The sequence below is a fragment of the Tasmannia lanceolata genome, unplaced genomic scaffold, assembly GCF_043159265.1.
Source record: "Tasmannia lanceolata isolate RefF3 unplaced genomic scaffold, GAP_Taslan_0.1 ptg000002l, whole genome shotgun sequence".
Lineage (NCBI taxonomy): Eukaryota > Viridiplantae > Streptophyta > Magnoliopsida > Canellales > Winteraceae > Tasmannia > Tasmannia lanceolata.
This window is the reverse complement of record NW_027518679.1, coordinates 55,394,333-55,420,167: the sequence shown is the minus strand read 5'-3', so window position 1 is coordinate 55,420,167 and position 25,835 is coordinate 55,394,333. Positions and strand designations below refer to the sequence as shown.

Sequence of the window (25,835 nt, the reverse complement as noted above, 5' to 3'; positions counted from 1 at the left end):
AGCGGCTGGTCTGGACTAATTAATGTTGTTTATCATTTTATGATTGCTACGGGTTGTGCACTCTTTAGTTGTAGATCACATTTTTCTGATATTTGATTTGTTTTTATAATAATTGATTGAAAATTTGAGATTATCTGGTATCCTTTTTCCTCTCTTTGGATAGACTAGCGCAGTCTTCTAGACTTCTTTAGATAATAGAACCTGTACTAGGAGACATACTCTGTCTTGTTAGGCAATCCTCCTTTGGAGGCAAGCCTCATTTGTAGAATCCTCTCTGATATTGCACCTCAGTTTGTTCCTCTGTTAATTAGAGACCAATTTGGTTAATTAGTTGTCTTAGCCTTGCTTACCCCTTGGGGGCAATGATAAGGTTGTTTAGAGCCCATCTTTGTGTGTGTTTGGGAGACCCGCCCGGTCTCATTGTCTCGTTAATCCTCTTTGTCTGCTTTTTGATTTTGGGAGAACACCCTACTCGGCTTGGCTTTATACCCCTACCCTTATGGGTATTGGGTTGCACATTTGTTGCACCCTGGGGCTAGGTAGCTGTCCGGCCCGGCTGGGTGTTTTTACCTTTGCCAAATATGCACAAGGTCTCTTATTCCTTTTAGACCCGCCCGGTCTCATTCTCTTGCTAAACCTCCTCTTTGTGCTCCTTTTGGTTTTGGAAGAACACCCTACTCGGCTTGGCTTCATACCCTTACCCTTATGGGTATTGGGTTGCACATTTGTTGCACCCTAGGGCTAGGTAGCTGTCCGGCCCGGCTGGGTGTTTTACCTTTGCCAAATATGCACAAGGTCTCTTATTCCTTTTGCTTGTAAGCTTCTCCTTATTCGATAGTTCATTTGTATAAGAGTTAGCCCTTGATTAGAGAGTCTTTGACTCATTCATCCTTTAGATGGTGTTATTAGAGAGTCTTTGACTCATTTGCCTTTTAGGTGGTGTTATAGGAGAGTTTTTGACTCATTTGTCTTTAATGTAGTGTTATTAGAGAGTCTTTGACTCATTTATCCTTTAATTAGCATTAGTGGAGTCTTTGACTCGTGTTCCTTTCTCTTCTAGAGAGTCTTTGATTCGTTTATCCTTTAGTTGGTGTTATTGGAGTCTTTGACTCATGTTTCCATTTCTTTTAGAGAGTCTTGGACTCATTTATCCTTTAGTTGGTTGTTTTGGAGTCTTTGACTCGCGCTCCGTTTCTTTTAGAGAGTCTTTGACTCATTCGTTCTTTTGTAGTATTACTAGGGAGTCTTTGACTCGTTGGTTCTTCCGTTGGCGTTATTTGGGAGTCTTTGACTCATTCCTCCTTTAAGTTGTAGTATTAGAGAGTCTGTGGCTCATTTGTCTTCTTTGATTCAGTTAGTAAGGGGTTTTTCCTTAGTCTTGTTGTCATTCCTTCTTCTTGGAGACTAGCCGAGTCTCATTATAGCTTTGCCTTTTGAGATCATAGATCTTTTTGTTGTCATCGATAGCTTAGTTTGCCTTGTTTAGGGGTTTCCCCTATTTACTCTAGGGTTTGTCCCTAGGGTGTTGTTTCGTATATTCCCTCCGGTCTTTGACCAAAAGGGTGAAAACATAAGAAATTTTAAAATCCATAAACATTGAAATCATTAAAAATCTCAAAAACATTAGAAACTTAAAACATAAAAAGTGGTTGATTTGCTGTATGTGTTTGATAGGTAGAGAGTTCGTTTCGAACTACGTTGGCTTGATCCTCTTTCGAGGTACGTAGTGCAGCTTGGGATTTACATCCCAAGTCCAGCCAAACTTTTTTGTAAATAAATGTTTTAAACCTTCTTCAAAAACCTTTAAAATCTTGTTTTCAAAAGATCTTCCTCTAGAGTTAGGAGTTTCTCCTAGATAGAGAGTTTTAGAGTTAGGTTGTGTCTTTTGATAGGTTGTTTGTTTGTTTGTTTGTTGTGTGCTTGTTTTAGAGTTAGGAGTTTGTCTTGGACTTGTCGTGTGCTTGTTTGTGTTTGTTTTAGAGTTAGGGGTTTGTCCTAGAGTTATAGGAGCGCTTCCGTCCGGTCAGTTGGCGATTCACATCGCCGACTGATGACTAGAGTAGGATACGCTAGTCCACCCTTGGTTTTCCTTAGGAAATACAGCCTAGTTACACATAGGTTGTAGGAACTACCTGCATTAGCCTAGGGCTAATCTGCATTTAGTTAGGGCATATAGGGTGTCCTAAAATTCACAATTCACTGGAATTTAAATAATCGTACAATAAACTTTAATAATTGGTCCGGTCTTTTAGATCGAGTTTAGGATAGAGGGCTAGGTGTCTTAGGCATCATAGCTTAGAATAGGCGCGAAGAACTACGTTGCCTTGATTCTCGTGGAGGCGGGGATACGTAGGCTTCTTTGGATGAATACCAGACCATCCGAAGACTCGGGCTAATAATTTAAAGTCTTAGGATTTATTATGTTGTTATTATATGTTTTGATGTGTTTTCTTACTTTCTCGTACTGGTCCTATACCTTTTGCTGTAGCTTGCATGTGTTTGCACATCAGAACTTAGACACCCATTAGGATTGTCACTCATAACCTAGCTATGCTTAGGTGGCACATCTTTCATTTTATTTTATATGTGTTTATTATCTTTATCCTCAGGAAATGCATGCTTAGGTAGACGATTCTTGAGGATTGTTCCCATTTCAGATGATTTTTACCCAAACTTCTTTGGAGTTAATAATAAATGGCATAAGAGACCAAGTGCTTGCACTCGGACGAATCGGGGGTGCTCTTAGACCTTCCCCATTCGTAGCTAGGCACGAACCCATATATATTTCTGGTTATCCATTGTACAGAGGATTTGATTTTAGGGTTCCATGGCATATCCATGGATGGCGACTCTGAGTTTATTTCAGGTATGTCTCTGTTTCGAACCTCGGTTCCGGATCGAGACATATCTCTTTCTTTTATATCGCCACTCGTGCTATGCTATGAGGGTGGCATCCGTTTTGAGAGTTCCTTGGTAGAGCTCTCCTTCACACGTGGATGATCCGGATGGTGTTAGGGACCCGTTCCCTCGCCGCCTATCTCGGATCGGGGTCCACAACATGATTCAATTGGGGGGGGGGTATCCAATTGGGGGGCCATGGCCATACACTATCCAAGCATGCATACACAAAAGAGGATTTTGCTAATCATTGGGGGGGATGCTAACCAGTACACCAACCAATGAACGTGTAGAAATTACATGAACCTATGAAAATTACATGCATGAACCATCCAGAATTACATTCATGAACCATGAACCAACAATATCAACCAACAAGAGCATGAGCCATCCAAATAAAATGAATTTTTACAACAGACAATGGAGATTCATTTTGGTGTGGGGAAGAAGAAGGAAAAAGGGTAAAAATGTTAGGTGAAATGCATTGGGATCCGTTGCTTACTTTCATGGAGGGAAAACCAACACAAGGGCATTTTGGTCTTAAAACACTCCTTGGGATGCCTTTCACCCCCTTTTTGAGAATTTAGCCAACTCAACCCTTTGTTGAGATTTTCAGATAAAAATCACATTTTTTGAGAATTTTTCCTAAATTCAATAACAAATGACAATACCAGAAAAAAAAATATCGAAGTAGGAGAGCTGTACATCTACAACACTATCAAATAACAATCAGAAGTTGAAAACTCTTCAGAGTATTAACCACAAGATTTTTTTTACTTAGTTCCCCCTGTTGGCATCCCTACTTTTTTCGGAAGTATTACTAGCTCTGCATATCTCTCTCATCACTGAGAACTTGTGACAACTCACAAGTATCATGAGATCAATTTGAAAAGAAAGTTCCTCTAAACTGTTCACTAAATAATAGGACATTTATTTAAAGGTGTGGGTAACTGCAGAAAATAGGTTGACAAGTACCTTGACCCAGGAAAAAGAGGACGAAGAGTAAACAACTCAGCCATGATGGCACCCATTGCCCACATATCTGGAGGTGAAATAAAAAGATGCAGAAATGACTGAATTGGTCAATGCATGTAGAATGATGATCTTGATTCAATATGAGAGGTACAGAGGGTAGAATGACTTGAACAAGTCGGCACTTAGCAGCGAGTTGAAACATATTCTGTGTATGGCGGTTGGGAGCTAACTTCTCGAGCAAGACCAAAATCAGCGACTTTGATGATGTCTTTTGCAATTAGTAGATTCTCTGAAAAAGATAAACTGACCATCCTGAAGGAGTAATATTATAATAATCACAGAAGATGTGTGTGGACCCCGATCCGGGAGAGACGGCGAGGGAACGGAGTCCCTAACACCATCCGGATCATCCACGTGTGAAGGAGAGCTCTACCAAGGAACTCTCAAAACGGATGCCACCCTCATAGCATAGCACGAGTGGCGATATAAAAGAAAGAGATATGTCTCGATCCGGAACCGAGGTTCGAAACCGAGACATACCTGAAATAAACTCAGAGTCGCCATCCATGGATATGCCATGGAACCCTAAAATCAAATCCTCTGTACAATGGATAACTAGAAATATATATGGGTTCGTGCCTGGTTACGAATGGGGAAGGTCTGAGAGCACCCCCGATTCGTCCGAGTGCAAGCACTTGGTCTCTTATGCCATTTATTATTAACTCCAAAGAAGTTTGGGTAAAAATCATCTGAAATTGGAACAATCCTCAAGAATCGTCTACCTAAGCATGCATTTCCTGAGGATAAAGATAATAAACACATATAAAATAAAATGAAAGATGTGCCACCTAAGCATAGCTAGGTTATGAGTGACAAACCTAATGGGTGTCTAAGTTCTGATGTGCAAACACATGCAAGCTACAGCAAAAGGTATAGGATCAGTACGAGAAAGTAAGAAAACACATCAAAACATATAATAACAACATAATAAATCCTAAGACTCTAAATTATTAGCCCGAGTCCTCGGATGGTCTGGTATTCATCCAAAGAAGCCTACGTATCCCCGCCTCCACGAGAATCAAGGCAACGTAGTTCTTCGCGCCTATTCTAAGCTATGATGCCTAAGACACCTAGCCCTCTATCCTAAACTCGATCTAAAAGACCGGACCAATTATTAAAGTTTATTGTACGATTATTTAAATTCCAGTGAATTGTGAATTTTAGGACACCCTATATGCCCTAACTAAATGCAGATTAGCCCTAGGCTAATGCAGGTAGTTCCTACAACCTATGTGTAACTAGGCTGTATTTCCTAAGGAAAACCAAAGGTGGACTAGCGTATCCTACTCTAGTCATCACTCGGCGATGTGGATCGCCGACTGACCGGACGGAGGCGCTCCTATAACTCTAGGACAGACCCCTAACTCTAAAACAAGCACACAGCAAACAAACAATCAAACAACCTATCAAAAGAAAAACCCTAACTATAAAACTCTCTATCTAGGAGAAACTCCTAACTCTAAAGGAAGATCTTTTGAAAACAAGATTTTAAAGGTTTTTGAAGAAAGTTAAAACGTTTATTTACAAAAAAGTTTGGCTGGACTTGGGATGTAAATCCCAAGCTGCACTACGTACCTCGGAAGAGGATCAAGCCAACGTAGTTCGAAACGAACTCTCAAACTACGCTTCTAAAAGAAACACTCAACACTTTATATATTTTTTTTTTGCGGTTTTTCAAATGTTTTTGATGTTTTAAATTTCTAATATTTTTGAGTTTTCAAATTTCTAATGTTTTTGGATTTTAAAGCTTTTCCAATGCTCTGAATCTTTAAATGCTTTCAATCTTAAAGGGAACACGCAAGAACAACCATAAACTAGGGCAAAGCCCTAAATCCAAAAGGGGAAACCCCGAATAAGCAACTAACGCCTCAAAGAGACGAACCACAATAAGAAAGATAGCGTCCCAAGAAGAGAGAAAACGATCCAAGATCCCAAACAAGCAAAGCTCTAATAAGAATCAATGTTTATAAAAAAAAAAAAGTCCAAGAGAATGAAGATAACTAACTGACAGGCCTGTAATGGCTAGGATGTCAAATCAGGAGAGAATTTATAGTGTTTATAAGGTTAACAACAGAGTAAATGTAGAAAAAATTATTACAGCTCCATCCACACTATAGACAAAAAATTACACCAAAAGGAATATGAAGCATCAAAAGGACATGAAGCAGAAGACACAATGCCCATCTTCTCTTTTATTATGAGACTACCACCATTGAAGGACAACTTCTAAAACACAACAGTACTCTTATCAACTACAAAACTGCTACAGGTATCACCATAACTTAACAACAGAGGAGCTGTTATTCATTAGCTTAACTCAATAATACAAGGGGAGCTGCTATGAGCACTATCATAACTAGGCAACAGAGGAGGGGCTGCTATTCAAAACAGGGGCTGAAATAGGGGTGAATTAATCCAATTATCCAATTGCCCAGTAGGATGATATGAGCATTCAAACCTGGGGTACAAATTAAACACATAAAAGAAAAATGATAGGGGAAACATCTTCTGACCTTCTTTTTACCTTGTTTAAACATGCACCCCTATAACTAACTAAAAAAATAAGGAAGGGATAACACAAAATTCTTTCATCTCAAGTCTTGTATAGAGCAGCAGCAATCATGAGATAAATTTCATGATAGAAAACCATATTAAGACAAGACACTACACAACAATAACAACTATTGACATCCATGAAACAGTCAAAGAGGTATAATAAAAGACACAGGCCTTCTAATGAAAATTATACAACTAAAGAGAGCAATCAAGCAGGCATAAATAATGAACAGAAATGAGGCATATTACCTGATTGAGGAACTGCTAGTTGTAATGAGTGTGAGATCACTTGAATTGATGATATTGGCGGATGGTTCGACTTAAATTGCCGGAGATGATCGGAGCAAAAATTTGAGATGATGCTTCACAGCAGAGAATATAGTCTGATTTAATGCTAGCTAGCTCTTCAGATCTCCTTCTCTTGATGCTCGAATTTCAAAAAGGTTTGGGCGGATTCCGGCAAAATTGCCGAAATCAAATGAAATGATGGTCGTGGATTGAGAATGAAGATGGAGCTCGAGCTTCTTTTCTCTCCTCAGCAATTTTTCTAGTTTTTTCCCTCTTTCAGATCTCAGATTTAGAGATTGTAGAAGTTGAATATGAAAGCATCAATGGAAATAGAAGTGATGGAGGTGGAGGTGGGTCTTGAGATTGAAGGTGGCGGTGATAGGTGGAGATGATCGGCGGCAAGGGAGAGGCCGAGGAAAATGATCGGTTGGAGGAGACGATGGCCGCGGCTCCCTTTTCTCCCTTTTCTCTGCAATCCCTCTCTCGCTCTGTTTTGATCGAGAATGGGGATTTTGAAGTGGGTTTGGTGATGAAAAATGGCAGAGGAGATGGAGGTGGGGAAAAAAAATAAAATGGGTTTCGCAGATGGGGGAGATGATGATGGCGGTTGGTGGTGGAGTAAAGGAGAAGGTCAAAAAAAATGGCCGGAGCTCCGGCAGGAATGAAGTCGGAGGTGGGGAGGAAGAAGAAGAAGAAAAGATTGCCGGCCAAAGATGATCGTCGGTGATGGCCTCTCCTCTCCCTCTATATATTCTCCCAAAAATGAAGAGGGAGCTCCCTGCAACTCTCTCTCTCTCTCGTTCTCTTCTCCCTTGCGGCTGTGTCAAGAAAAAAAAATCCCTCCTCTCTAAAAACCCTAACTCGATGGGCTTTTTAGAAGAAAAATGTGATATTTTCTACCCCCCATTTCTTCCCTAGACAGCCATTTGCAAGTGCATTTACAATAACTTTTATACTAGTAGGGGGGGGCCAAGTAAGAAATGGGGGCAAGAAACTTCTCTTCTCTCTCTTAATCTAAACCCTTTGATTTGATCTAATGGCCATAAAAGATTGCTTGTGAAGGAAGCAACATAAAATTGCCAAGAGTGCCCTCCTTCAGATGGGAAATGACATATTTCACCCCCTCCCCCTTTGAACTCGTACCACGACACTGCCTTCACTCGTTTGCTAAGAAAATGTGCTTGGATCTTAACGAAATTTCACAGGGACCTCGGTGGGACCCTAAGCTAACCTAGGGTGTAATTTGGGGTCCAAACACACTGATTTGAAAAAGTTATGCACAAAACAAGGAGGTGCAGGGCACGGTCAAAATGGGGTGTCTACAGATGCCCCTCTTTGGCAGAGTGTGCTTGTCACACGAATGGCAAAGCTGACAAGACAACACATTTTGGCAGGCCCGAAAATAAGGAAAAGCAAATTTTTGGGTTTTGATTTTAAAATGGTACTTACAAGGGTAAAATGGATTTTGGTTTTGAAATTTCAACATTCAACATGACTTATGAGTAATTTGGTAAAACGCGGGACACATAACTCGGCAATCAAAATATATTGGTGAGAGTTTCTCTCACCAAACATAACATAGTAACATACCAAAGAAACAAACGCAGGCATACCTAAATCCACACGTGGGCGGCGGTTACCTAAATCCACACGCGGGCAGCGGTATACTGCAGAACAACGAATCATGTAAAACATGACTCAGGCTTTCATTACGAACAACAAAAATAACCAGATAGAGTTGCGGTCCAACTTTTTACCAAACTAGACAAGAACGAACAACAGCTGAATGAAAATTTTGATTAAGGGTCCATGGCGATAAGCCACGAAGAGCCTTGAAAGCGAGAATCAAGGGTCCACGGTGATAAACCGTGAAGAGCCATGCAAAGAACGAGGGTCCACGGTGATAAACCGTGAAGAGCCAGGAAAGAAGGAATCAAGGGTCCATGGTAATAAGCCATGAAGAGCCAAGAAAACAAGGATCAAGGGTCCACGGTGATAAACCGTGAAGAGCCGAGAAAGTAAGAATCAAGGGTTCATGGTAATAAGCCATGAAGAGCCAAGCATTGAAAGAATCAAGGGTCCATGGTAATAAGCCATGAAGAGCCAAGGAAGTAAGGATCAAGGGTCCACGGTGATAAGCCGTGAAGAGCCAAGAAAGAAAGAGTCAAGGGTCCATGGTAATAAGCCATGAAGAGCCAAGAAAGAAAGAATCAAGGGTCCATGGTAATAAGCCATGAAGAGCCAAGGAAGCAAGGATCAAGGGTCCACGGTGATAAGCCGTGAAGAGCCAAGAAAGAAAGAGTCAAGGGTTCATGGTAATAAGCCATGAAGAGCCAAGGAAGCAAGGATCAAGGGTCCACGGTGATAAACCGCGAAGAGCCAAGGAAGCAAGGATCAAGGGTCCACGGTGATAAGCCGTGAAGAGCCAAGGAAGCAAGGATCAAGGGTCCACGGTGATAAGCCGCGAAGAGCCAAGAAAGAAAGAATCAAGGGTCCATGGTAATAAGCCATGAAGAGCCAAGGAAGTAAGGATCAAGGGTCCACGGTGATAAGCCGTGAAGAGCCAAGGAAGCAAGGATCAAGGGTCCATGGTAATAAGCCATGAAGAGCCAAGAAAGAAAGAATCAAGGGTCCATGGTAATAAGCCATGAAGAGCCAAGGAAGCAAGGATCAATGACATGTAAAAGATATGAATGGAATGACTATGAATAGTGGGTCCATGATATATCTGAGAGGATACATCACGAAGAGCCACTCAGGGAGCAAGGGTTCATGGTGTACCTGACTGGTAGACCACGAAGAGCCTTGAATGAATATAGAGGACTAATTTATTGAATGGAGAATTGATTTTAGGATTTTTTTAGATTTTTGGATTTTTTTTTTTTTTAGATTTTTCTGGAATTAGCTTTCTCTTGCCAAGAAAATTGGGAGTATGAGTTCCTTGCTGAGGATCAGACTTAAGTACTTGACGGGGCTTTCAGGTGTTTACCCTTCTTTAACAAGTGAAAAGCATTATGCTGAGGTTTGAAGGTTGCGGGAGCAAATTCTAAACTCCGGTGGGAAAATTGATTTTCTTTGGGAATTGACTCTTTTAAGAAAGAGGGCTCATTTGAAGAGCTCGGAGATTTGGCTCAAGACGTGCTCGCATCTCTCTTACTTCAACTTGTTGTAAATACTGGCACTGATTGCCTTTGTATGCTTGATATCTTTTATGACGTAAGTCATAAAAGATGCCCCTAGTGTATTGTACTCCCATGACAAGAGTCCCAAGGAGAGTAGAACAAAGATAGATAAAGAAATTTTGGATTTGCATGGGTTCTTTCTTTGGAATAAAGATGGGATAATGGCTAAGCTCAAAGACTTCTCCTTTCATTGACCACTATTGGAGGTTCGCTCTTTCCACCACCAACTGCATGAAACTTGACATATTCAGCCTGTCCGAGTAGGATACCTAAACCAGGATCTTTCATTTTGGAAGGTATACACCCCTTCCTTCCAGTGCCATACAACTTTTTAACCTTGAAAGAAAACAAATATGAATGAGGAATAGACTCCCAAGGACTCTATCAAAGAAGGTATAGATTATTCAAGGGACTCGACTACATTTTGATTCACCTTTAGATAAAATATGTTATTTTTTTTATGGTAAGGCTAGCCACTCCTACAGTAATCTCGAAAACTATGTCAAGAGGCACTTCCTTCCGTCATCGGGATTTTCGTCATGGTTATTACCCCCTTCGGATTGCTCAGTCTTAATGCCCCTAGTTTAGAAAAGTATCAAAGCAAGTCTTGCCGACACTACTCGGATTTTGGGATCCTGCCTTGTGTAGTGGTTGCTTCTCCATCTCCTTGATTTCTCTCTTCAAAAGAAGTCACAACTCAAACTTTGAAAATTCTGCACAACTGAAGAACTCCTTCGGTATCTCATCAATTTTCAATCCAGCAGACCGCTACCCTTGCCTTTGCATAAGCCAACTTCTTTGGTTAATGACTTAGCAAGCACATGATTTCATTTAGGCCGCCCTTTCGGGTTTTCAACCTAGTGGGTCTTCAGACTCTCGTTCTTTTTTCTGTTTTTGCTTTCATTTGCCTTGAACCTTTGCTTGTTTCACCAGAAGGACTTTCTAGGTGGGCTTAGGTTCAAAAGGGTGGGATATTTAAAGTTCAAACGATGGAGGATCAGATCCGCGTAGTTCACCATGGGTTAAACAAAAGATGGTTTAGCTTTAAGCTTCAAAATTTTGAAAGGGGAATCATTCAGCTTTTATCCCCAAGGTTGACCGAATCTGAATTAATCAGACGCCTACGTACCCCTGAAGAGGTGGGGATCAGGTCATAACGTAGTTCAAACTTCTTCAAAAAAATGCCCCTGGTTTATATTGTGGCTAGAAAGAAAGGGTTTGATTTGACTTTTGGCCCAAAGGGTTTACAAATGGATTTTACGACGTTGGGATCTTGGCTATAAAGGTTCAAACGCCCAATGATGGCCTCCTGATGTATTTGATGTACAAGCTCTTTTGCTTAAGGTTCAAAGACTTAGAATTTTTTTCGAGGAGTCTGACGGCATGTCAGGCAAAGCTACAACCACTGTGCTCCACTCCCATCTCTAAGATCTTGAATTTATGCTTAAGGTTCCACAACCCCTTGTCTTTCTTTTTTTTTCTTTTTTTTTTTTTTTTTTTTTTTTTTTTTTTTTTTAAGGCTCAAATTTATCATACAACTTCCTTGCCAGAAAGTCTTCTCTCGATATTTAATCAGCTCCACAGGATGTCTGATGTTTCGCTCTTTAAAATCTTCACTTTTCAACTGGATGTCTAAAGCCAATGAAATCTTGCTTTGAGCAACGACAGGGCATTCCCCTGGTTTATCCTTATAGGATCAAGCAAGACTACCTTAAACCCCCCTAAACAGGTTTATCAATTCTTTGCGCTCATCGGGAGATAAAGTTTTGCCATTCCATCTTTCTCGAGTTTTTGGATTTCGATACCACTATCAATGGCTTCGATTTCTTCTTCAAGTGGCTATGCTCGACGCTCTTCCTCTCGTTTGACCTTTTGAGATCTCGAGGGGAATTTCATCTGCAATCTCATCCAAGAGGGTGTCTTTAGTTATTTAAACATTAGATCTAAAGAGTCAATCATAGAACATCAAAGATTTTAAACCAACAACTTTATTGAATTGAAGACTCTTTTCAGTAACTCTTTTTTTTTTCTTTTTTTTTTCTTTTTTTTGACGCACCTCAATGGGCTCTACATTGAACTTGACAAAGGATGGAAACAACAGACTATGAATGAACACGACTGACAAACATGACACACTTTTTTTTTTTTTTTTTTTGACATCAACACAATATGACTTACCAACTTTGCGAGAGAAAAGTTGGTGTACACTCAACGAAAGACAAACCTAACAACACAGGACACTTCTTCAATAATGATGAACCGGCACTGGAAATTTATGAGTAGTACTCCTTCCTCCATGATATTAATGACTGGGGGGTTCAACTCTGGCGCAAATCATGTCGATCCGGGTTAAGCTGATCTTCAATAACTGGCAGTGGTGATATTCTTTCTGGCATATAACCACCTCGTGACATCTCAAACTCTGACATTCCCAAATTTGTAACTGAAGAACTCCCTAACTCATAGGGTCTAGAGACAATAACATTTATACAATTGGACTAGATGATCTTAGACTCCAAAAAGTGACTTGTCTAAATGCCATTAGTGAGGATTCTTGGCTATGGCATAGGAGGTTGGGTCATGCCGGAATGGATCTCATTTCGACCCTCTCCTCAAAAGAAAGTGTTAGAGGATTGCCTAAGTTCAAATTCATCAAGGATCACATTTGTAGAACTTGTCAATTAGGAAAACAATTGAAAAGCTCTTTTGCACCTAAAAATATGATTTCAACTTCCTACCCTTTGGAGCTACTTCATATGGATCTTTTTGGACCAATGAAGACTAGTAGCCTAGGTGGAAAGAGGTACGTGTTTGTAGTTGTTGATGACTACTCACGATTCACATGGGTCATATTTCTAGGACCTAAAGATGAAACTTATGAAAACTTCCTAACATTATGCAATCAAATTCAAAATGAAAAAGGTGTTGCCATCTCCCACATTAGAAGTGATCATGGAACGGAATTTGAAAATGTACACTTTGACACTTACTGTAATGAACATGGCATTAAACATAATTTTTCCGCACCTAGAACACCTCAACAAAATGGAGTAGTAGAAAGAAAGAATCGAACTCTCCAAGAAATGGCTAGAACAATGTTGCATGAAAATGATCTCCCTAGATATTTTTGGGCGGAAGCGGTTAGCACCGCTTGCTATATCATAAACAGGGTATACTTAAGGCCAATCTCTAAGAAAACACCTTATGAGCTTTGGAAAAACTTGAAACCAAATATAAGCTATTTTAGAGTGTTTGGATGTAAATGCTTCATTTTGAACATTAGAGATAATTTACATAAATTTGATAAGAAGTCGGATGATGGAATATTCTTAGGGTATTCTTCTCATAGCAAAGCATATAGAGTATTTAATAGGAGAACCCTAGTAGCAGAAGAATCCATGCATGTGACATTTGATGAAAGAGAGCCAACACCTCAAGAAATGCCACATGATGAGGATGAACCCGTTGAATATCTTTTTCCAAAATTGAGTGCTCCTCCTCATGCATCTACTAGTCATACACCACCTAGTGAGGAAGTAGAAAATGAAGATGATGCCTCATTACCTAGGGATAGGAGAACATTGATTGATCATCCTGAATCCCAAATCTTAGGTGATGCCACATTGCCAGTAAGAACTAGATCATACTATCGTAGTGTGAGCAATAATTTGGCATTCCTATCCGAATTAGAACCAAAATCCATCAAGGAAGCAGAAAAGGATGAATATTGGTTGATGGCCATGCAAGAAGAGTTGAGTCAATTCGAAAGGAACAAGGTATGGAGGCTAGTACCTAGACCTAGTGATCATCCAGTCATTGGCACGAGATGGGTGTATAGAAATAAATTGGATGAAAATGGAATTATCACTAGGAATAAAGCTAGGCTTGTAGCCCAAGGGTACAATCAGGAGGAAGGGATAGATTATGATGAGACATTTGCTCCTGTTGCCCGTATGGAGGCTATTAGGATACTTTTGGCATATGCATCTCATAAAGGATTTAAACTATATCAAATGGATGTCAAAAGTGCCTTCCTAAATGGCTATATCCAAGAGGAAGTGTATGTTGAGCAACCTCCAGGTTTTGAAGACTTCAAACATCCAAATCATGTCTTCAGGCTTGATAAAGCTTTATATGGATTAAAGCAAGCTCCTAGAGCTTGGTATGAGAGGCTTTGCACTTTCTTAGTTGAAAAGGGATTCGAGATGGGAAAGGTGGATAAAACCTTATTTATCAAAAGAGAAAATCATGATATCCTCCTTGTCCAAATCTATGTGGATGATACCATCTGTGGCTCAACTAATCAAAAATTGTGTGATGAATTTGCAACCTTAATGAAAAATGAATTTGAAATGAGCATGATGGGAGAGTTAACCTACTTCTTAGGACTCCAAATTAAACAATACAAAAATGGAATATTTTTAAATCAAGAAAAATATACAAAGGAGTTATTAAAGAAGTATGGCATGGATAGCAGTAAGACATCAAGAATTCCCATGAGTACTACTGCTAAGCTAGAAAAAGATGAATTTGGCAAATCTGTGGATCAGAAATTGTATAGGGGTATGATAGGTAGTTTGCTCTATTTGACAGCCACCAGACCAGACATTATGTTTACTGTCTGTCTCTGTGCTCGATTTCAATCGGATCCTAAAGAATCTCACCTATCGGCAGTTAAGAAGATCTTCAAGTACTTAAAAGGAACCCAAAGTCTAGGACTGTGGTATGAAAGATCATCTTCCTTCACTCTCATCGGATATTCAGATGCAGACTTTGCTGGATGTAGAGTAGATAGGAAAAGCACTAGTGGGACTTGCCAATTCTTGGGTAAATCACTTGTTTCATGGTTTAGCAAGAAGCAAAATTCAGTAGCTCTGTCCACAACAGAAGCAGAATATGTGGCAGCTGGAGCTTGCTGTGCTCAAGTCCTATGGATGAAAAGCACATTGATGGACTATGCAATCAAAATGGAAAATATTCTCATCCAATGTGACAATACTAGTGCTATAAGCTTAACAAAGAACCCCATACAACACTCAAGAACAAAACACATTGAGATTAGGCACCACTTCATCAGAGATCACTCACAAAAAGGGGATATTTGCTTAAAATATATCAACACTGAAGAACAATTAGCGGATATCTTTACAAAACCCCTTAGTGATGATAGAATTTGCTATATCCGAAGTGCCTTAAACATATGGAGTGCGGATCAAATCAAAGAAATTGCCAAATAAATACTTTGTGCCTTTAACCAGCTTATCTATATAGTATTTATATATATAATCTTTGTTTGGTAGTATCTGCATGAATGAGATGTCAAATTTTTAATCTTAAAAATCACTCAATTGATATTCTTAGCCTTCTTAGTTTTTCTAAGTTGGAGAGGTATCTTCACTTTAATTAAAATACCTAACATCTTGACATATGTCAACATCTCGATCATGAACAGGTATATGTGCATTACTTGGTTATATAATTTTATACCATAAGCATTGATTCAGGGGGAGTTATCCACTCCTATTTTTTTTACACCCTTTCTGTCGATGACAAAAGGGGGAGAAGTTTGAAATTGATTATCTATTCAATTGACTATATGCACCACTTGCTTATAACTTGTATCATTTATATGTGTGCATATATTGAGGGGGAGTTCTAGTATTCACTTGCCTACTATGTCACTCCACACACACCTCATAATCAATTTTGTTTGTCATCATCAAAAAGGGGGAGATTGTAAGCCCAAGGGTCTACTCTCCTATCTTGTTTTGATGATTCTAAACATAATTGATTGTGTTTTTGAATACTAATCAATTTGCTTTGAAGTGTTGTGTTTAAGATAGGATTGATCATTGAAGAAACCAACACACAACATGGTCATGCTTGGAGATATCCCATACAAGAGTCAAAGGAGCTAAGTGAAGCTCACCTCATCTCTCAAGCAAAGCATACACAAGATGGAAGATCAATTGAAGACCAAGACTAAAGAGAAGTTGAAGATTGCATAGGTATCATTGTACATCCTTTCTCTTTAGATTTCCAAGTCAAGGCAAAGTGTTTTCAACTTGTTTTTCAAAGAACACTTAAGAACTTAAAATGCATTAGTGAATGGTTATGTGGTGGACCAACATGTTGGGACCCTCATAAACATTCCAAAATAACCATAGGAGTTGAGTTCCAAAAGCTAAAAATCAAATTTGCAATAAAAATCAAAAAGTGCGGATTTTTAGGCTTCTCGGAACTCCGAGAATTTTTCTCGGAGCTCCGAGCTCGGAACTCCGAGAAAAGGTCCAGTAGCATCTGGACAATTTCTCGGAACTCCGAGAAATGGTCCAGTAGAAATTTTATTTCTTCTGGCCGTTGTCTCGGAACTCCGAGAATATTTCTCGGAACTCCGAGAATTCTCGAAACTCCGAGAATGGTTCTCGGAACTCCGAGAACCTCGCGACAGACTAAAAAATAGCCGTTGGGATTCAAATTAATTGTTGGTTTTTGATATGTCCACCCCCAAACGGTCATATTCTTTGGTGTGGTTATATATACAACATGTAGAGAAGTTTTTCACTCTCTCTTGATCTTTGAAAAACATCCTTAAGCATCAAAAACATTTGCAATCCATTTTAGCTTGAGTTTTTGTTTTTCATCCCAAACTTGCCTTTCACTTGTGAATCTTTTGAGTTTGGATATAGTAGTGCTTTCACTTGCAAATCACCATCTTTGAAGAGCAATCAAGGGTCTACAAAGAGCATCAAGCTTTCAAGAAGAAGCCAAGCTATTCTCTTTCAAATCTAGTGTAGGTGGCTAGGGCATTCCCTTTTTAATTCCCTAGAGAGCAACCGCTTAGAACTCGGCGGAGAAGGAGAGTCTTTGTAAAGGTGTAAGGGCATCCTTGTTTAATATCCCTTGGATTTGTAACCGCCTCGGAGCCGGGCATCGTGGAGGTCTCCTATAGTGGAATCCCTCAAGTGCGACCTTGAGTAGAGTGGAGTAGGCCGTTGGCCGAACCACTATATATCGGTGTGTCAATTTCTCACTCTTGCATTTCCATTATTGTTTTGGTTTGGCATTTCACTTTGTTCTTTCAATTATATTTGCACTAACCAAATATTTATTTAAGTGAAGAAAAATTCCAATTAGGGTTTATAGATAATTTTCAAAAGGCCTAATATTGAGTTAAATTCAATTCACCCCCCCTCTTGAGTATTTCATGACTCAATACCGCCGATCTTCTTGGAATAAACAACAGGTTTGTTATCGCTCTTTGGGTTCTTCACATTCTGTTGATCAAAGGTTAACTTCTCAGTCTCTTTAACAAGTTCTTTCGCCTTTTCTTCTGAAGTAGGAGTTAGAAGACACTCCTTTTCAACATGTTGCTTACCTTTAAAATCATCGAGACACGCTACTGCGGCTGGCATAGGAACAGAGACCATAGAAGGTAATTTCTCAACTTCTTTTGCAAGTTCTTCCTCTTTTCTTACGGCAGTGGGAGGTGGCAGATTCTTCTCGTCAACATGCTCCTTGTCTTTAGAACCATTGATTGGTTCTACAATGGCCTGGACAGGAACAGAGATCAGAGGAGGAGGATTTTGGACTACAGAGTCCTCAACGGTCAAAGACTTCTCATTACCTAAGTTTTTCAGCTGGTTCCAATCCTCCTTCACATTAGAGAACTCCCTAGATAGGTTCATTACCGATTCTTGCATTTTCTTTAGGAAATCTTCAGATATGGCCATTTTGTCTGAGCAGGGAGGGAAAACTGATGCTGTCAACGGGTAAGGTGAATTAGGTCAGACTCATGTCATGGAATTGACAGACACTGACTTTTAGTATGAGGCAATCTCATGAAAATGATATACACAAGTTGAAACAAGAGATAATACAAACACATCTCTCCCTAGGATAAAACTAACAGCAGAACTGTAAGCAGGATCATGGTAGGGTAAGCACATGACTTATCAATAATCCCAAAGGATAACAATCATACTGGAAATGAGTTGAGTAAAATCCGGCAGCATGACGGCCCTAAAAGGATCGTGGTAGAGTAAACTCATGGCTTATCGATAACTCTGAAAAGATAGCGATCACGCTCAAGGTGTTTATATAAAATTCAGCAGCATGACGGCTATACAGGGTGATCCTCACAACTCAACATAAGGGTAAATGAATAGAAACTCAGTAATGTAGGACTCTCAGCAAGGATACTTGCACTCAAATAATGATGGCAAGATAAGCACACAATCAGTAAGCAGAATATGGCCACCACGGAGATGTAGTCACATGAAGGACTGGCCATGAATGACGACGCTTGGTCATGGGTTGGATTTGGGACCAAAAGATATAGAGACATCAGACAAGCCATCGACCAGATCTAAGACACAGCAACAGAATAGATATACAATCAAATGGGCAGCAAGTAGACTGTGGCCATGAGAGTGACAAGTACGGACCACCCGTCAAGTGAATCTGAAAGAATGTGAATACAAATGATTAAACCAGGAATCCCCCACTAGAAATGGGTCCTAATCTAGACAATCAGCTCAACAAATGGTGTAGGTACAAGAAGGCAGCTACAAATCGACTCAGCAAATAAGTCATGTACAAAGGAACGACACAACTGTACACTAGAGAGACAAAAGACAGACCATGGTAAGAATAACGATAGAGGAAAATTATTGACCAGGTCCGAAGGCTGGGGAATGAAACAATGTGGCTAATGGATAGACTAGAAAACTTCATTGATAGACAGGCCCTGGTCTAACAGCTAGCAAGAAGAATGGATAACGAAGAATCAAGAAATGAACCCAGGCTATAAAAGGTGGTGAACAATAATCATCAGCCTGATCCAAGAAAGAAGTAGTGAAGAAACTCTGATCGGTGATAATAGACCAGAAAACCTCAGTAGAAAGTCGGCCCTGATCAGACAGCCGACAAAACGGATATAAATCCGAGATACAGGAAAAATCATATGATAAAGATGACAGGGTAGACTGCGATCTGGATGATGACCAAGCAAGAGCAAGAGTCATCGATCGGGTCTGAAAGAATGGTACGACTGAAATAGATAAAGAAACCTTATTCGAAAGGATAAGCCCTAATCTAAGAATAATACACTATACACATATATATACATATATATATATATATATATACATCCTAACCAGGGGCACCAGCCCTAATCTAATCTAACGGAGTCAAGAAAGTCTTGACTCATGACAGACTCGTGAGTGTACTAGGACTGCTGTAGCCACATAAAGTGAGCTACCCTAGTCTACAAATGGGACAAGGCTCCTAACTCTAGGCTCCACATGTGTGAGCAACACATGTTCGACCCCATATGAATGCAAAATATACATATATAAACACGGGTACTTCCTAGTTGGATTTCACTAAGTCAGTAAGTATATACATAATATATAAAACAGAGTAGGGCTCCGGACTCAATCTAATGGGTACTATGCGTATGAAACATACCTAAAATGTATAACACAAGTACACCTAGTGTTATACATAGTATGCTTCATTGCTCATCGGCTGCTGTAAACACAAGTACACCTAGTGTTTACGGCTGCAGCACCGGCGCATAGCTTGGTAATAGATACAACAGCACCATCTGGATAGTGATATCCCATGAGGCACGCATTATATCTATCCCGTGGAGCCAATAATAAAAAACAATAAAAACAACGAAACAAATAACAAATATGAAAATGCATGATGTGCAGTGTGTGAATCCCTTGTTTTAATTACGCACCTATCTGGTGCCCCTGGATTCTAACGATAGAATTCCCATTTAAAATGATTTTAGCTCAAATTTCTCAAAAGTTAGTAAAAATGGCATTTTTATAGAGTTAGGCAATGTTTCAAGAATTCCCCAGCAGAGTCGCCAGCCTGTGGACCCCGATCCGGGAGAGACGGCGAGGGAACGGAGTCCCTAACACCATCCGGATCATCCACGTGTGAAGGAGAGCTCTACCAAGGAACTCTCAAAACGGATGCCACCCTCATAGCATAGCACGAGTGGCGATATAAAAGAAAGAGATATGTCTCGATCCGGAACCGAGGTTCGAAACCGAGACATACCTGAAATAAACTCAGAGTCGCCATCCATGGATATGCCATGGAACCCTAAAATCAAATCCTCTGTACAATGGATAACCAGAAATATATATGGGTTCGTGCCTGGTTACGAATGGGGAAGGTCTGAGAGCACCCCCGATTCGTCCGAGTGCAAGCACTTGGTCTCTTATGCCATTTATTATTAACTCCAAAGAAGTTTGGGTAAAAATCATCTGAAATGGGAACAATCCTCAAGAATCGTCTACCTAAGCATGCATTTCCTGAGGATAAAGATAATAAACACATATAAAATAAAATGAAAGATGTGCCACCTAAGCATAGCTAGGTTATGAGTGACAAACCTAATGGGTGTCTAAGTTCTGATGTGCAAACACATGCAAGCTACAGCAAAAGGTATAGGATCAGTACGAGAAAGTAAGAAAACACATCAAAACATATAATAACAACATAATAAATCCTAAGACTCTAAATTATTAACCCGAGTCCTCGGATGGTCTGGTATTCATCCAAAGAAGCCTACGTATCCCCGCCTCCACGAGAATCAAGGCAACGTAGTTCTTCGCGCCTATTCTAAGCTATGATGCCTAAGACACCTAGCCCTCTATCCTAAACTCGATCTAAAAGACCGGACCAATTATTAAAGTTTATTGTACGATTATTTAAATTCCAGTGAATTGTGAATTTTAGGACACCCTATATGCCCTAACTAAATGCAGATTAGCCCTAGGCTAATGCAGGTAGTTCCTACAACCTATGTGTAACTAGGCTGTATTTCCTAAGGAAAACCAAAGGTGGACTAGCGTATCCTACTCTAGTCATCACTCGGCGATGTGGATCGCCGACTGACCGGACGGAGGCGCTCCTATAACTCTAGGACAGACCCCTAACTCTAAAACAAGCACACAGCAAACAAACAATCAAACAACCTATCAAAAGAAAAACCCTAACTATAAAACTCTCTATCTAGGAGAAACTCCTAACTCTAAAGGAAGATCTTTTGAAAACAAGATTTTAAAGGTTTTTGAAGAAAGTTAAAACGTTTATTTACAAAAAAGTTTGGCTGGACTTGGGATGTAAATCCCAAGCTGCACTACGTACCTCGGAAGAGGATCAAGCCAACGTAGTTCGAAACGAACTCTCAAACTACGCTTCTAAAAGAAACACTCAACACTTTATATATTTTTTTTTTGCGGTTTTTCAAATGTTTTTGATGTTTTAAATTTCTAATATTTTTGAGTTTTCAAATTTCTAATGTTTTTGGATTTTAAAGCTTTTCCAATGCTCTGAATCTTTAAATGCTTTCAATCTTAAAGGGAACACGCAAGAACAACCATAAACTAGGGCAAAGCCCTAAATCCAAAAGGGGAAACCCCGAATAAGCAACTAACGCCTCAAAGAGACGAACCACAATAAGAAAGATAGCGTCCCAAGAAGAGAGAAAACGATCCAAGATCCCAAACAAGCAAAGCTCTAATAAGAATCAATGTTTATAAAAAAAAAAAAGTCCAAGAGAATGAAGATAACTAACTGACAGGCCTGTAATGGCTAGGATGTCAAATCAGGAGAGAATTTATAGTGTTTATAAGGTTAACAACAGAGTAAATGTAGAAAAAATTATTACAGCTCCATCCACACTATAGACAAAAAATTACACCAAAAGGAATATGAAGCATCAAAAGGACATGAAGCAGAAGACACAATGCCCATCTTCTCTTTTATTATGAGACTACCACCATTGAAGGACAACTTCTAAAACACAACAGTACTCTTATCAACTACAAAACTGCTACAGGTATCACCATAACTTAACAACAGAGGAGCTGTTATTCATTAGCTTAACTCAATAATACAAGGGGAGCTGCTATGAGCACTATCATAACTAGGCAACAGAGGAGGGGCTGCTATTCAAAACAGGGGCTGAAATAGGGGTGAATTAATCCAATTATCCAATTGCCCAGTAGGATGATATGAGCATTCAAACCTGGGGTACAAATTAAACACATAAAAGAAAAATGATAGGGGAAACATCTTCTGACCTTCTTTTTACCTTGTTTAAACATGCACCCCTATAACTAACTAAAAAAATAAGGAAGGGATAACACAAAATTCTTTCATCTCAAGTCTTGTATAGAGCAGCAGCAATCATGAGATAAATTTCATGATAGAAAACCATATTAAGACAAGACACTACACAACAATAACAACTATTGACATCCATGAAACAGTCAAAGAGGTATAATAAAAGACACAGGCCTTCTAATGAAAATTATACAACTAAAGAGAGCAATCAAGCAGGCATAAATAATGAACAGAAATGAGGCATATTACCTGATTGAGGAACTGCTAGTTGTAATGAGTGTGAGATCACTTGAATTGATGATATTGGCGGATGGTTCGACTTAAATTGCCGGAGATGATCGGAGCAAAAATTTGAGATGATGCTTCACAGCAGAGAATATAGTCTGATTTAATGCTAGCTAGCTCTTCAGATCTCCTTCTCTTGATGCTCGAATTTCAAAAAGGTTTGGGCGGATTCCGGCAAAATTGCCGAAATCAAATGAAATGATGGTCGTGGATTGAGAATGAAGATGGAGCTCGAGCTTCTTTTCTCTCCTCAGCAATTTTTCTAGTTTTTTCCCTCTTTCAGATCTCAGATTTAGAGATTGTAGAAGTTGAATATGAAAGCATCAATGGAAATAGAAGTGATGGAGGTGGAGGTGGGTCTTGAGATTGAAGGTGGCGGTGATAGGTGGAGATGATCGGCGGCAAGGGAGAGGCCGAGGAAAATGATCGGTTGGAGGAGACGATGGCCGCGGCTCCCTTTTCTCCCTTTTCTCTGCAATCCCTCTCTCGCTCTGTTTTGATCGAGAATGGGGATTTTGAAGTGGGTTTGGTGATGAAAAATGGCAGAGGAGATGGAGGTGGGGAAAAAAAATAAAATGGGTTTCGCAGATGGGGGAGATGATGATGGCGGTTGGTGGTGGAGTAAAGGAGAAGGTCAAAAAAAATGGCCGGAGCTCCGGCAGGAATGAAGTCGGAGGTGGGGAGGAAGAAGAAGAAGAAAAGATTGCCGGCCAAAGATGATCGTCGGTGATGGCCTCTCCTCTCCCTCTATATATTCTCCCAAAAATGAAGAGGGAGCTCCCTGCAACTCTCTCTCTCTCTCGTTCTCTTCTCCCTTGCGGCTGTGTCAAGAAAAAAAAATCCCTCCTCTCTAAAAACCCTAACTCGATGGGCTTTTTAGAAGAAAAATGTGATATTTTCTACCCCCCATTTCTTCCCTAGACAGCCATTTGCAAGTGCATTTACAATAACTTTTATACTAGTAGGGGGGGCCAAGTAAGAAATGGGGGCAAGAAACTTCTCTTCTCTCTCTTAATCTAAACCCTTTGATTTGATCTAATGGCCATAAAAGATTGCTTGTGAAGGAAGCAACATAAAATTGCCAAGAGTGCCCTCCTTCAGATGGGAAATGACATATTTCACCCCCCTCCCCCTCTGAACTCGTACCACGACACTGCCTTCACTCGTTTGCTAAGAAAATGTGCTTGGATCTTAACGAAATTTCACAGGGACCTCGGTGGGACCCTAAGCTAACCTAGGGTGTAATTTGGGGTCCAAACACACTGATTTGAAAAAGTTATGCACAAAACAAGGAGGTGCAGGGCACGGTCAAAATGGGGTGTCTACAATGTGCGATAAAATATTTATAGCAAAAAATAACTTATTGGATACAAAATTTTTCTGGTGGGTTGGTAGCTATTAAATATAACATGCTATGTTCTTTTATTAATAGCAGCATGTACACAGTACGACTAAGAGAAATATATACTCAAAATTCACTTCAAAAAAATGCTCAAAATTCACTTCAACAATTCAAAATACAACTATACTGATCTACAGGTTATTAGCTAAAACAAGTTAATGACGTGCAAATACAGGTACAGCTCTAGATTCTCCCTAAGGATGATACAAATGTAATGTAAAATTGAAGCCCTGAAAGAAGTAATTGAGCACCCAGCAGGCACCTAGGTATGAGCATTAAAATGTATGAGATGCACCTAATATTAATCCATCTGTTTATATCTAAATTACTCATATTTGCATGGATACCATTGCCGGGTAAGAGTATGGCCACTATAGAGTAGTCAACTCTATATGACATAAGAACTGTATCCCCATTTTGGGGCACTGGTTGGTATTTCGAAAACTATCTATGAAAAAAAACGAGAATAGCAATTACAATGATGGTAGATCAAGAAAGAAAATGTCTCTCCAACTGATGCACATCCAAGTTAGCACATAAGCATTCAGGATATGGATGTATAAGCATGCCAGCATAGTGGAGCCAATCACATGTCCATGTGCAACCTTGCAGACATTACCAGATGCTATTGTTTCTACATCAGCATATGTCATGATAACATCTTTTGTATTCTATTACAGTATTACTTCATATTGTTACCAGAGAGACACGTGACAACTGATCAATCAGTCAAATCTAATTTTAAAGTGATAGCAACAGAGTAATTCCCAAGTTAATAGCATCGCAAAGGTGATAATAAGTGGGATATAGAACACTATTTGCTCACCAGGCTTAAGGTCACGATGGAAATATCCACGCTGATGCATATAAGCAAGGGCTTGAAAGACTTGAAAGCACCAGTTTCTAATTTCCGCCTCTGAAAAAAGCTTCCCCGGTCTTTCATAAGCTGGAATAGGATGCATTCCTGAAATAAACACACAAAGTAAGGATTCAAAATTAGACATTAAAATACATTCATATCAGGAACAGGGAAAAGTATCTGTGTTCCTCATAAACATACCATATATTCAAATATGAAGTACAAGACATTGTTTTCCCTAATAACCTCTTTGAGCTTCACAATATTTGGATGGTTCATTTTTCGCAAGGACTGCCAAAATAATAAACTTTATTCAGAGATGAGCATGGAGAAAAGATTTCAATAATCAATGACAAAATATCATAAGAGCACCTTTACTTCTCTAAGATTCATGAACTCCTCCCAAGAATAATACTTTCTCTTCATTTTCCTAATTGCAACTTGTCGTCAAGCAAATGAAAAAAAGAAAAAGAAAATAGATCATAAAAAAAACTTGACGGCAATACGGATAAGTTAAAACACGTGAGCAAGCACTTAAATCTCCACACAAAGGACACTTACAACTTCACCAGTCTGCTTATTTATACCTCGCCGGACACTTCCAAAAGTTCCATCACCAACCTCCTTGATTATATTGTACCCGTAACAGCAAAATATCTCTCAGAAAATTTCATACCCGCAATTAATGTGACCTGTAAGATAGGTTTATAAAAAACGAACTCACCGATCCATGAGCGGTAGGGGGAACCAAAGCAGCTACCGAAAGCTTGTTGCTCTTACTTATTCAAGTAAAAAATGTGAAATGTAATAATGAAATATTTGACATTTCACAAGATATGTTTGGCTTCAAAGGAGAAGCTTCTGAATGCACTACAAAATATAGACAAATTGTATGGTCAAATACAGTATTAATTTGAACTCACAACATGCCTCACCACAAAACTCATATTCTGCTGATCGATGGTCTTCATCACCTCATTTACCAACAACTCTCCGAAAACAGCTCCAGAACAGCAAACCACTTTAAGTGCTAAAAAAAGGTGTCAAACTGCAATGCATTGTTCCGCCAATTTTGCGGTTGCCAAAAATAGAAAGATTACTCTGGCCAAGTGGAATGAATGTCGCTCAAAGATCACTTGAATCGAATGATTAGGATTTCAAAAGCACCAATTCT

The 25,835-nt window shown here is 39.5% G+C and overlaps 1 pseudogene; it reads right to left on the bottom strand.

Moving 5' to 3' along the window:
* Window positions 1–3,194: 3,194 nt before the first annotated feature.
* LOC143845399 (cyclin-dependent kinase F-4-like) lies at window positions 3,195–25,632 on the bottom strand (annotated as a pseudogene).
* Window positions 25,633–25,835: the final 203 nt, after the last annotated feature.